Consider the following 14,324-nt stretch of genomic DNA (forward strand, 5'->3'; position numbering starts at 1 on the left):
GGCAGGGGGCGCGCGGCGGGCGGGGCAGGCGGGCGGGGCGGCGCTCTGGCCCGGGGCGGCCCCTCAGGGCACCACCGAGAGGGCGCGGCTGGGGCACCGGATAACCACCGGGAAAAGCTCCGGGAAAAGCACCGGGAAAAGCTCCGGGACAGGTGTACCTGGTGCCGGGGCACTCCCGGAGTACAGAGCTCCCTGCCGCTCACCTGCAGCGGGCGATCCGGGCCAGTGGCCGCCGTGCGAACTCGCTGTAATAAACACAATATGTGTGCACCGCGGAATGAAGAGGTCACGCAGAGAGGCCCGAGCTGGGCACAGGCACGGTTTAAACAACACAATTAACTGCAGCCTCGGCGTGGGCATGTCCGAGTTTGAGTTGGGCTCTGCTTGTCCCGGCTCTCGTTTACTGTCCCCTTCTCACCCCATTTTCCCCACAGCCCCATCGCACTGCACTGATGACAGAAGGTTTTAAAGCTTATCTAAGATTTATTTAATTATAGCCCATGGGTTGGGTTTAAGACCTTGCTTATTAGAGCTGGAATGGGGCTGTTTGATCAATGGATCTCTAATATAAGCAAGGCTGGAGGTAAATGTCAGTGCCTTTTAATCAGTCTGGCCAAGCCCTGTTCAAACACTTGGGTTGCTCCATAGGTGGCCTGTTCAGAAGGAAAGAAAACGGTGCTGTTAAATATGAACTCATTTTTGCCCAGCAGGGTGGCCGGGGAGCCCGGCAGAATGGAAACCTTCCCCTGGCACTCTGAGCCCTCGTCCTGCACGGATTAATCCAGATTTGGGCTCTCCGAGACGCACTGTGTATGCCCCAAACGCCGCTTAAAGTTTGTGGTGTTTTTCTCCCTGCAGAGCCATGTTTCAGGCAGGATCTGTCACCAACTCCAGCATGTCCTGGAGCAGCAGCCCCAGCTCTGGACACCTCTCACCAAAAGTTTGCCAGAAGTTTCAGCTTTACAAAAATATTGTTGCATTCTCAGGACCCAGCTAACACCAGCAGCTTTCCCTTTTCCCACCAAATCTGTGCTGCTTAAAGGAAGCTCCTTCTGAGTCATTCCACTACGAGGGAAAGCAGAATCTTAAAAATAACTCCTTGCTCTCGAGTCAGTGCCGAGAAGCCGCACGGAGCAGTTCCAAGTGCTCGGCCAGTTCCAGCGCCGATCCCTGTCCCCTGATAACCACACACATCCACACACTGCCCCAGGCAGAGGAGCCACGGCTCTGCCGAGGGCTCAGCACTGAGAGTGTGGCACTGAGAGGGTGACACTGAGAGCGTGGCACCAGCCTTGGGCTCAGCAGTGCTGCACTGAGAGGGTGGCACTGAGAGGAAGGCACTCGGGGGGTGGCACTGAGAGGGTGGCACTGAGAGCATGACACTGAGAAGATGACACTGATAGGGTGGCACTGAGAGGGTGGCACTCAGAGGATGGCACTGAGAGGATGGCACTGAGAGGATGGCACTGATAGGGTGACACTGAGAGGATGGCACTCAGAGGATGGCACTGAGAGCATGACACTGAGAAGATGACACTGATAGGGTGGCACTGAGAGGGTGGCACTGAAAGGATGGCACTGAGAGGATGGCACTGAGAAGATGGCACTCAGAGGGTGGCACTCAGAGGGTGGCGCTCAGAGGATGGCACCCAGCCTTGGGGGTGGCACTGAAAGGATGGCACTGAGAGGATGGCACTGATAGGGTGACACTGAGAGGATGGCACTCAGAGGATGGCACTGAGAGCATGACACTGAGAAGATGACACTGATAGGGTGGCACTGAGAGGGTGGCACTGAAAGGATGGCACTGAGAGGATGGCACTGAGAAGATGGCACTCAGAAGGTGGCACTCAGAGGGTGGCACTCAGAGGGTGGCACTGAGAAGATGGCACTCAGAGGATGGCACTCAGAGGGTGGCACCCAGCCTTGTGGTGCAGCTGAGTCCCCTGCAGCCCGTCCCAGGGAAGCGTGTCCCGGGCACAGCGCGGTTCTCGCTGCCCAGCTGTGTGCAGGGTAGAGCCTCCAGCCGGAGCAGCTGGAGCAGAACCTTGCCGTTGTTGTTCCCCTGCTGGCAAGCAGGAAGCTCCCTATCTGAGCGCCATCTCCCAGGCCGATGTGTCAGCGCCACAACAAGGCGTTTCACGTTGGGTTTCTGGAGCCTGACCTGTCGGTGTGAGTGGCAGCCCCGGGAGCCCTGCTAAGCAACCTCACCTCGCAGTCCCCAGGCCAGGCCGGGCTGTTCCAGTGCAGTCCGGGCAGATTCCACGTCTGGCCCTTCCCTGACCACACTGCCAGGACTATTCCCTCATTCTGGACACTTCTGCAGGCTTTTTCTCCAGACTTCTCACTTTGCTCTTCAAATTAATTCAGGCTGTTGCCGTTAATATTCTTGGCATGTAGTTCCCACTACATCACCCCTCTGCACTGCCCATCCCCTCTAGAAGATTAGCTAGATGATTTATCGTGGAATTATAAAATTCTGGAGTGCTTTGGGTTGGAAGGGACCTTAAAGGCCGTCCAGTTCCAGCCCCTGCCAGGGGCAGGGACAGCTTCCACAGACCAGGTTGCTCCAAGCCTCTTTTTTGTTTCTGGTCCATGATTTTGTCTCGCTCTTGCCATCACTCCATTCCTGGTTCTTGGCTCCTGTCCCTCGTTGTCTGGCCAGACGTTCTCCCAGCAATCCTGGAAGTGAGACGAGCTGGGACAAGCCAGCCTGCTGTGGTTTGTGTTCCCAGTGCGTGGGCACCAAGGGCAGAGCACAACCTGAGGCTGGTGAGATAAGGTCACTTCATGCTTTCGAAACAGAAATCTGCAGCTCCTGCTGGGGATCCATTCCCCGCTCTCCCCAGCTCCATGACTGCTCTGTCTGTGATTTTACCCTTCAGAGCACAGGTTTCCTTGGAGCAGAGGCTGACACTGCACATCTCTGTGCACTGACTCAGGGCCTGGTGGATGCTGTGCCTCAGCAGTTCCGTGAGCAGAGCGGGACTGGCGTCTGAGCTCAGCCAGCAGCTTATGCAGCTCCCAAACCATCACCCTGTGTCTGCTCAAAGCTCATCTTTGTGACAACCTTCGCTTACAGCAGCACAACAAAGGGGAGATTTATCCCGACAATGCTTGCCTGATAAGTGCCGAGTTAATGGCACACGAAATGTGCTGGCTGGTCCTCTGCAGGCCCGGGATCTAATTAATCTCTGGCAAGTCCCCCTGAAATAGAAGCGGTGCTGGCCTGCACATGTAGCAGTTGAGACCAACTAATTGGAGCCAAACTGTACAGCGAGGCAGGAGGAAGGAATTGCTGCAGCACGGTGGGATTTCCAGAGTTACAGTGCCAGAGCCTGTGTTTCTGCTCCAGTGGAAGAGCATTTGTGCCATTCTCTTACCCCAGTCAGATCTCAGAGAGCTTTTGAATCAGGCACAAAATCACAGAGCTAGGTGGTCACACACTCCACAAAATAAAGTGGTACCGACTGTCTGAGTGGGTGAGGCCCATATCCACAGGGATGTGGCTCCAGGACTCCACCTGTGCTCAGTGACCCCGTCCTGCAGCCACACAGGAGCTGGGCAGCCCCTCTGCACAAGCCGTGGCCACATCTGTCCCCAAAAAGAGGCTCAGCGAGCTCTGGTCCTCAGCAGTTTCGTACGACAGAGAAGCAGATCAGTGTGAACATATTCCACTCCTCCGGGGGGTTCATTTATCAATCCATTTGTAACAGGACATAAAAATCAAACCCCAGCACGGCTGAAAGGGAAACACGCTTCTGGCTTTCTATTTCCACCTGGGTCATTAAATTACCCAGCCAGCTCCTGCATCACTTGCTGCCTTAATCATGCGGATAAATTAATCCCATGCCAGGCACACGCAGAGAGGAGAATATAATTTTATCTCCCTTTGCTCTTGAGCCTGGGAAGAGTCCCAGTCTCCACTGCAAGGATAGAGCGGGGCCATGGGGTGTCTGCCACCCCACTGGGTGCAGTGTCCCCAGCAGGACACACATTTCTGTTCAGTGTCTCTCGGAGGTCCCAGGGTCACACCAGGGACATCCCTGCAGCAGCAGTGACCACATGGGCAGGAGCACACACACGGTCACTGCCAGGCCCTGGAGCCTGGCTGACTCCCACCTTGCCCAGGGCAGCTCCTGCCCATCCCCAGCTGTGCACAAACCTGCACTGCTGGATGGGGAGGGGACACAGCCCCAGGGACATCCAGACAAGCGGTGGGAAGGTTTAACAACACATAGCCAAAGCAAACCAGTGTCCCAGCTCCAGAGAATCGTGGAACTAAAGAATTGTTCAGGCTGGAAAAGACCTCTAAGTTCATCAAGTCTGGCTGCCAACCATGCAACACCACCATGCTCAGCACTAAACCTCGTCCTTGAAAGTCATATCCAAATGTTTCTTTGAACACTTCCAGGAATGATGACTTCACCACTTCCCTGGGCAGCCTCTTCCAAAGCTTGATAACCCTTTCAGTGAAGAAATTTTTCTTAATACCCAACCTAAACCTCTGGTGGCACAACCTGAGGCTGTTTGCTCTGATCCTGTGGGTTGTTCCCTGGGAGAAGAGCCCGACGCCATATCACTACAGCCTCCTTTCTTCTTACTCCTTTCACCCCCATCTTGTCCTGGCTTCCCAGAAAGGGAGGAGGAAGGGAACATGTTTAGACAGCAACCTGCACTCAGCAGTGTTTGCACACTGAGCCCTGAGCCCGCCTGGCCTGAGGCCGAGCTGGGGAAAAACAAAGCGTGTGCCAACCTCTCGGGGGTGTGAGAGCGAGTGCCCGGTGCCAGCTTGGCTGCTGGCCCTCGCTGCTGGCTGCTGCAGAGCAGTGCCCGACAGGCACAGGGAACGCAGCCGTGCCCAGAGCCAGCGTGTGCAGGAACCGTGCCTGGCAGGAGCTCCTGCAGGGCTGCGGGGTGCAGCCAGCAGGGCAGCGCTGGCAACGGGGACAGCTGGGAAAGGCTGTCCCAGGCTGTACGTCAGGGCACAAGTGGGTGCAGAAACCAGGGCTGCTGCCTGCTGCCCAGAGAGCCAGCAGAACAGACTGTCCTGCGATTCATTGCGGATTATAGCACATCCCAAAAGAAGAAAACGCCCCAAAGGAAGGGAATCTGGTTTGGCAGCAGAAGAGGGTAAAGTTCAGGTTATGGATGAGGACTGAAAACAGCTCCTCTGTTATTCCCCACTCACACGTGCTTTATGGGGAGTGGTGAATTTCATTTTCTGGCCTGCAGTAAACTGTTGTTCCAGATGCCAGGAGAAAGTTTTGGAATGTCACTGGAGAAGGTGTACAGTGAAGGCATCTTTTCTTGGGGCTCCAAGCCTTGCTGAGCACCTCAGCTGCTGAGAGAAAGCAAATTCACTCTCAGAGAAGTGGAATCATTATGCTGAGAGAGACAGCCAGCAGGCCTGTGCTCACTGTGGTGGCAGTATCTGTGTGATAAATTGTGTTAATTAAGCAGCACATTCCAGCAAGAGTAAGGAAGCCGAGTTCCCAAGTGATCCCAGGGCAGCATGTCCCACACAGACTGAACTATGTCATGGTGCTCTGGTCACACCCAAGGGTGGGAAGTAGAATTAGAAACAGAAGTGGGTGCAAGGGACATAGCAAAAGCATCTCAGGTTCCCATCAGGACATTGCTGCCAATAGTTCTGGTTCCCCTCACCTCAAACAGAAGCAGGCTTTGCTGCTGCCTTGGTTTATCAGCATGAGCAGGCAAGCTTTCCATGGGATTATGCAACTCCTGCAACACGGAGGCAAGAGGGACCTGGGACCAGGGCTCCTGGGGCTGCACCGGGACAGAGCAATGGCAGGAGAAACTCTGATCTCCCCTGGACTGGTTTGATCCTGGAGATAAAGCCTTAGCATGGACTATGGTAAATGGGAGGACAGACTAACAGCAGGGATAAGGAGAAGTGATAAGGAGCCAAAGGAATGTAAAGATCAAAAGGAATTTAACCAGAGCTGAATGCCTTCCTGCACAGAGCAGTCTGGCCAGGGAGTGACCATGCTGCAGTTTAACTGTTTCATTTGCAGCAAAAGAGAGAGAAAAACGGGACTCTGTGGCAACAGTGTGCAAATCCACCAGAGCACAGGCACAGCTGCAGACAGGTCTTCAGGGAGACAATGCTCTGTCTGCAGGGAGCCAGCCCAGCTCAGGGAAAGACATCTCAAAGAGCTGCTGTCATCAGCACATCTCCCTCCATCCTCACGGGTGGGCTGGCCGGCTGCGCTGCAAACCAGAGCTCCCAGGCAACCACGGCGCACTTTCCAAAGCTTCAGAGCCACCAGCAAAGGCAAAGCTCTTCCTAAGCTTCTTATCCTTCTCTGTGTGTGATGTCTGGGCTTGGACCATCAGCAGCTCGGAGCCCTGTTTAAGCTCCAATGGATCAACAGTGAAACTGGAGCCTTGTGACCTTCGGTAGCTCCCTCACCCTCTGTCTCTTCTTGGGAACTCCTGTCAACACCGGAGAGATCCTGGATTCATTTTTAGGGGGATGAGGAGCAAAGCAAGCAGCGTCCCAGGTTAGCAACCATCCAGGCATGCAGGATTTGCAGTGTAATAATAGCAACCCCAGTGTCTCCCACAGTAATCCCAACCAGCAGCGTCTCCTGAAGCCGGAGAAACCCCACACAGCTCCCCGAGCCCCACAAATTAGCTCCATTATCTTGGCCGTGCCTTCCCTGCTCTCCGTCTGCTCTGAGCTGTGGGAAACCAGCGGGGTTTGAGCTCCTGCCTGCTCGGAGGGAGCAGCTGAACCTGCAGCAGCCAAACCAGCCTGGGCTCACAGAACAGAGAGAGGCTGGGGCATGAACAACCCCAGGGTGGCACAGGAGAGCAGGGTGACCTGAGGCTGGCACACGACTGTCACTCACACCAGTTACTGCACCCCCGAGTTTATGGTACTCAAAATAAATCCTGTGTCTGCTGGTACTGCTCTCTCTTGGATGCTGGCCGATGGCAAACGGGGGCTGAATTTCCTGTGAATGGGATTCATTCTGGAAAGGAGCTCTGGCTCCTGCTAGGCAGCAATCTGTGCACAAATCCGGGAGCTGATCTCTCTGTGGAGCAGAGGCCTCAGCCCTTGGAGCAGTCCTGGAAGAAAGGGCAGGCACACTGTGTCCTAATTCCACCGGCACCCCACAGCTTGCTGGACAAAGCGCGAGGCTGCCCGAAATACCTGCTGGATGGGTTCGGCAGCTGGGAAACCTGAGCCGGCTCCCTGCCGAGCTGCGCTGCTATTCAAGGATGGCTTTTCTCAAAGCCTTGTCATTTCAAGAGGGGGAAAAAATACCCAAACAGCCTGGGAACCTGTCCGGGAGTGCTGTGCCGTGCCCTTTTGGTGTGGTGAGAGCCCAGAGCAGACACCAGACACTGTCCCGGCATCAGCCCCTCCAGCACGCCAGGATGGTTCCTGCAGCGGGGCATCCCACCTGGGAATGCTTCCCTGGCTGGGCATCCCACCTGGGAATGCTTGAAAATTACTCCTGTCCTGCTAGCGGGGCATCCCACCTGGGAATGCTTCCCTGGCTGGGAATGCTTCCCTGGCTGGGCATCCCACCTGGGAATGCTTCCCTGGCTGGGAATGCTTCCCTGGCTGTGGGGGCAATGCCTGCTCCTCAGTTCAGAGCTTCTTTTAGCTGGTGAGACTCGGCCCTGCTAAGCAGTGTCAGGGCCCATCGCTCTTGGATTCTGTTGTTTGAACACACTTGCCTGCTCAGTGTCTCAAGTGCAGTCAGCAATCTGCAAACTCCATGGAGAAAATGACTTCTGTCCTGCTGCAGGGCAGCTTCCACACTCAAATTCCACCTCACATCCAGCCTGGGATGCACTCCAGAGTGGCCTCTGTCACAAGAGCCTCTCGAACAATCAGCTGTACGCAGAGATCACAGCATGTGTGACTGCACAGCTCTGCTCCCTGTCCATCCCCTGCAGGGCCCGGCAGCCCTCCAGGAGTGTGCAAGTGGGGGGAGAGGCACAGCCAAATCCAAAGCCTTTCCAGTTCTGCAGGACTGGGGTGAACTCTGCCCTAGGGGTTTCCCCTGTGTCAGACTCCACAGCTCCACGTCCTCCCGCATTTCCAGCTCGAATGAGAACACAGGATCACAGAATCCCAGACTGGTTTGGGTTGGAAAGGACCTCAAAGCTGTGTGAAGTCATTCCCCTTTGTCCTGTACCTCCAGGCCCTTGTTGAAAGTCCCTTTCCAGGTCTCTTGGAGCCCCTTTAGGCACTGGAAGGGGATCTAAAATCTTCCTAGATCCTTCTCTACTCCAGGCTGAACCCCCCCAGCTCTCACAGCCTGGTTCCTTAGGAGAAGAACTGGAGGAACCTGGGTTACTTCAGAAATATTAACCCTGTAAACTTGGTAAAAAAGGGCCAGGACGAAGCAAGCAGGGAAAAGTACCGAAACCAGGGAGTGAACAGTCAAATACAAGATGTTAAAAACCCAAAGCTCAGGAGATCATGTCCAGGCATGAAAAACCAGAACCCCAAGAAATGTCCTTTCAGAGTGCCCTCAGCTGCCCAGCCTGGCCGTGTCCCCTGCAGCCCCCTCGGTCACCTCCTCTCTGTGACACTGTCCCTGGCAGTGCAGTGCCAGGAGCAGCCTGGGCAGGGATGTTTGTGCTCACACTGAGGAGCTGCTGCTGTGCTGTGTCCTCAGTGGAGCGTTCCAGGCTGCTGCACACTCCACGTGCTGGGTCCAGCTGCTCTGCACCTGGACGTTCTGGTGTTTGCACCAAGGAGGGAAAGAAAATAACTTGTATTTTAAATAACAGCTTGAATCCTGGAGCACGAGACCCAAACTTTGGGGAGGACAGCCTGTTGCCAAGCCACCTCAATCCCAGCCTTTTCCTTCTCTTTGTTTAGCATTCCTCTAATGGAATTTGGGCTGCAGCTAATGCTGATTAACATTTCCATGTTAGTTATTTCACATAATCTCTTCTCCAGCTGTGGCAGAGCCTAGAAATGCACCATTTATCCATGTCCAGCCTCTGCTTCCCAATCTCTTCCCAGCCAAACCACTGGGACTTCAAGGCTCCTCTGTTTACTGCCCCTACCATGGATCAGTTCCTAAATGCAGGAATGGTGTCCTTTCCCTCTAAAGCTCCACGTGGATAACAGATTGTGGTTGCAGGCTGACCCTGAGGTGGGAACAGGGCTCCTGGGAGGCAGCAGCACACACATGGCTGAGCCAGACCTTTCCCTGGTGGGGCACTGGTAACTGCCAGCCCAGAATAATCTGGCTAATTTTACACCTGCACTCATTCTTCCCTGCGGGATTCAGTGCCAGAGACCAATGCCTAAAATTAGGGCAGGTTACAGACACGATCCTTAACGTGTTAAAAGTAGAAACATGCCAGTGGATGCAGGGCTCTCATCCCACTGCTCCCAGCTCGGGCCACGGGGACATACCAGACACCACTCAGGGCACCTCCCAGCTTTGGTTCCAGCTCTGCTGGGGACAGCCCCCGCTGCGAGGGGCTGGGGTGGCACACAAGGTGCCCACTCTGCAGGTCACCCACCGGTGTCACAGCCAGCCGTGCCAGGCAGACCTGCCTGCTCCCAGCTGCAGCCAGCCCGGCACTCCTGCAGCCTCCAGCACTGCCCCGGGCTCGGGGATGCAGAGTGAGCATGGAGCAGAGGTGACAGGTGACAAGCCAGCCACTGCCAGCTCTCTGTCCTGCTGCACCTTCTCCTTCCAGCACAGCCTGCTCCACCAACCCTCACCTCTGTCTGCCCCGGTTTTCCTGCTCCTGGAGTACTGATCCCATCTCCTCAGAGGTCAGAGGACTGGCTGAGGCACCAGTTTGGGATTATTCCGGCATAACTGTTTTTCCCCTCATTAAAAAAAAATCCCTTTTGGTGACACACCAGTTGTTAATCAAAATTAATTTTTCTCTGTGATTAATTCTCCATGGGTGAAAAAAAAAATATCATGGATATGTGTGACTGCATTTGTTTGCAAGATATAATCAGAGCCTGCTGTGATGTTGACTTTATGGAGGGACCAGCGTTTTCTTTGCCCAGACCTGCGGGCAGGTGAGGCAGCAGCTGCCGCACAGGTTCAGCTGGGGCAGCGACACTCCAGAGCAATTCACGGGGAACAGCTTCTGCTGGGAAACTGCGAGAGACAAAGGATCACGAGGAGCTCCTCCCCGGCCGCTCCCAAGCTCTAATTGCTGAGCCGCTGGACCACGAAGCACGCAAGGATGGCCCGGGCCAGTAATTATCCCTCCTCCTCCTCCTCGGAGCATCACCTCCACCTGCGGCCGCAGCCTCGGGGGTGTCGGGGTCAGGGCTCCCCGCACAGGTCTGGGCGTGGTGCCGATACCTGCCCTGGGCTGGGCTGGCAGCAGGAGCTCGGCCAGCCCTGCATTCCTCGCTCCCGGCATCACCCATGCGCTGAGCAACCCAGGGAGGAACAGGGAAAATCGGCACGGCCCAGTCACTGCAGCAAGCTCCCCTGCTCTGTACCACTGTCCCTCGGATGGCAGCGGGCACTGCAACCTGCCCTGCTGCTGTACGGAGCCGCAGGTCCTGGGAAGGGAAGGGCCAACCTGTCCCTCAAGCACGGAGCATCCTCTCAGTCCAGGGAGGCACAGGGACCGGGCATCCTCTCAGTCCAGGGAGGCACAGGGACCGGGCATCCTCTCAGTCCAGGGAGGCACAGGGACCGGGCATCCTGTCGGGCCAGGGAGGCACAGGGACCGGGGCATCCTCTCAGTCCAGGGAGGCACAGGGACCGGGCATCCTGTCGGGCCAGGGAGGCACAGGGACCGGGCATCCTGTCGGGCCAGGGAGGCACAGGGACCGGGGCATCCTCTCAGTCCAGGGAGGCACAGGGACCGGGCATCCTCTCAGTCCAGGGAGGGCACAGGGACCGGGGCATCCTCTCAGTCCAGGGAGGGCACAGGGACCGGGGCATCCTCTCAGTCCAGGGAGGGCACAGGGACCGGGGCATCCTCTCAGTCCAGGGAGGCACAGGGACCGGGGTATCCTCTCAGTCCAGGGAGGCACAGGGACCGGGCATCCTCTCGGGCCAGGGAGGGCACAGCTGTTCCGGTGCCAGCTCGGAGCCCCAGCCCTGATAACCCAGCACGGCTGTGGGACTCGCAGGGATGATGCTGATCGCGTTTCCATGGAGAGCTCCATGGAGATCAGGAGGGATGGAGAAGGGTGGGAGCTCCATGGGTGGAGCACTGGGGCCCTGGATAACGAATCCCTGTTGTTTCACACGGGAAGGGACGCCGGGTTTCCACTCCCCACCCAGCTCAGAAACAAAAGCAGCGCTTGCGGCAGCTCGGCAGGGAGGGCGGCCCGAGCCGGCTCCCACCCGCATGGCCCCTGGAAAAGCCACTGCCCTCGGTCCGCGGCTGTGCCCGCGGGCTGTCGGGGCCGGGAGCCGGGCAGCTGCTCGGCCCTGTCTCCGGGAAGGCTTCCCAGGTTCAGGGGTGCCCGTACCACACCGGGGAGTCACGGACCCGCGGCTGCTGTGTCACAGGTTTGTGTTTCCCAGCTCCATTAGCTGCCCTAACGAGCTAATGACACCCTGTCCAGCCCTGGCCTTTCCCTGATCACCGAGCTGCTACTGAGAGGCTGTTTCAGAGAATAAACTAATTAGCCAGCAGCCTTCACCGCTGCATTTAGCAAGCCCTCAGTGCCAATTACAGGTGAGAGCAGCGCTGAGCCAGAGCTGCTCCCTGGCCCTGCTGCCCTGGCTGCTCCTGCCGAGGACAGGGACTGGATCCCATGGGACTCCCACCCTCCACCACTCGTGTTCCAGTGGGTGCTGCCTGTCCAAGGCCTTCCAGACCCTCCAGCAGCCGGTGAAGCCATGGGAATGGAAACCTAACACTGCCACCCAGCAGCAGGGTCCTCAGGGGACACAGGGCTCCTGGCAGCCCCTGGCACGCCCTGCTCATGGCCCAGGGCAGCTGCAGAAAGCTGCTTTACTCCAGAGAAGCTGATTACAGCTCCCTGACACCCAGGAAGGCCACACAGGCAGCAGAACCCAGCTGGGGCTGGAGGCTCTGGTGCTGCCTTTGCTCTGGGGGGCATCAGCAGATCCTTGGGGTGACGGGCCAGGGGAGCATCCTCTGCAGTGCTCCCTGCATCTCTCCACCCTTCATCTCATTAATTCCAGTTAATAATTGACGGGAGGGAGTAGGGCAAAGCCTTGGCATAATCCTGGTGTGGCATTAGAGCATGGAAAGCCCGTGAGCACGTGCCTACTGCAGGTAACAGGGAGCCCCATGGAGCCTTAATGGGCTTTGGGACCCGTTAGCTCCTTATCCCCTGCAGTAAGCTCCTTGTCCCTTGCAGAGCTCCAGAACGCCCAGCAGCTCCGACAGCCCCGGCTCCTTCCCTCGGCCATGCCAGGGCCGAGCCCCCCCAGCACAGATCCCTGGGCAGGGCACAGCTCCCAGCACACCCAGAGGCACACAGACACAGCACATGCAGGACACAGCCAGGGGACACCGGGACACAGTGGCTGTGGGGACACTCACCTGTGCGGATGCCATGGCTGAGCTGGGGCAGTGCCACAGGGCTCGCTCTGCTCCCTCCTCTCCTCTCCTCTCCTCTCCTGGCTGTCCCGAGGCAGCAGGGCAGGGAGCAGCCCCGGGATGGAGCAGCGTTGGGATCGTTGGGATCGCTCTGCTCCCTCCTCTCCTCTCCTGTCACGGCTGTCCCGAGGCAGCAGGGCAGGGAGCAGCCCCGGGATGGAGCAGTGTTGGGATCACATCTGGCACAGGCGCTGCTGTGCTGGCCAGGCTCGAAAGGGCAGCAGGAAAACAGGGCGAGGAGGGACCCAGCCCTCACAGGAAACCACCCTCACATCGGGGCAAAGGAAGGAAAAAGGCAACACAGCGTGGGGCAGGATGCACAGCTGGAACACTGGGAACAGCACAGCTTGAACACTGGGAATGGCACAGCACTGCCCCACCCTACTGCCAGGGTCACCCCGACAGGGGCAGCTCCTCACTGCTCCCCACAACTCCTCAAATAATAATTTCCCATGTGTAAAAGCACTTTTTCCAGCAGGGAGCTTGGCCAGCTGAGCTCCCCCAGGCTCTGTCACATCGTGCTGTGCCAGGGACTACAGTTCCAAGAGCCTCCCTTCCTGGCCATGGGGCTAGGACTCCAGCAGTCCATCCTTGCAAAGATTTTGTTTCCTGCTCTACAAACTCTTCAGCTTCTCCAGGGGGTACAGCCCTGTCTGAGGAACAACAACCATGAGCACACCCAGCCTCCATGGGGGCCAAGGGCACCAACAAAGCCAAAGAGGGAAGACAACAACTCCTGCCTCAGCCTGCTCACCCTTTCCAGGAAGAGCTGGAAGGAGCAGAGACTCCCAGCTCAGAGGGGCAACACAGCACCAGGTGAACTCTCCCTGGGAACCCTGGTTTGCCAGCAGGAGCCCAGGGCCTTCCCACATAAAACAGAATGACCAGAAGATCCCAACAGGCCTCGGTACAAACCCTGCTCTGTGAGCACAAGCACTGACAGAAAAAGGTCGTTTTCACTCTTGGGGTGGTTGGCAAAGGATAAATCCATTGTTCAGACTGGAACATGATCCTGGCTCTGGGTAATGGCCTGGATAAAAAATAAGTGGCTAATTAACAACGCTGAGCTGAGCAGGCAGTGATTGGAACAGTGGAACAGCAGCAGGAGCCAGAGGAGCAGCCACCTTCCCACACGGCTCCAGCCCAGCCCGGAGCTGGGCAGGGACCCCACAGTGCCCCTGCCCTACTCCCTGCCTGCCCTGAACAGCATTCCGAGCAGGAACCCGCCTTGGAAGTGCCACAGCTGCTCCCAGCCCTGCCTCAGTTTCCATGGCAACTTCCCCTCACCCCATTGCTCAATATCGTTCTTTTTCCATGGAACAGCAGATCCTGCTGCTTTTTCAAACAGCTCCTTATCCAACTGCACCCGGGGCTGTGCTCAGCACAGGAGGGCACCAGGGCAGGGTGGGACACGACCCTGTTGGGATCCTGTCCAGGGAATGTGCTCACACCTTCCCCCAGCCCATCCCAACCCCCAGCAGGGGCTGGGAGGGCACACCCATGCTGGGGACACGTGTGGGACCCTCGTGCCCCTCAGGAAAGGCTCAGTCCCACCCCAGCTGCAGCAGAGCAGTCCTGGGACAGGATGGGTCCCAGATCCCTGGCCACTGTGGCTTCCTGCAGTAACATCTGTGATTAAAACCTGGTATTTTGCCTGCAAAGAGCAGCTACTCAGAGCCAAGTCATGCAATGCCTTTAAGAGATCCAAACCCCTCATTCCCTTGCTCAGCCTGGCCAGGACACTCACACGGCAG

Source organism: Passer montanus, unplaced genomic scaffold (genome assembly GCF_014805655.1).
Source record: "Passer montanus isolate IOZ18808 unplaced genomic scaffold, ASM1480565v1 scaffold5, whole genome shotgun sequence".
NCBI lineage: Eukaryota > Metazoa > Chordata > Aves > Passeriformes > Passeridae > Passer > Passer montanus.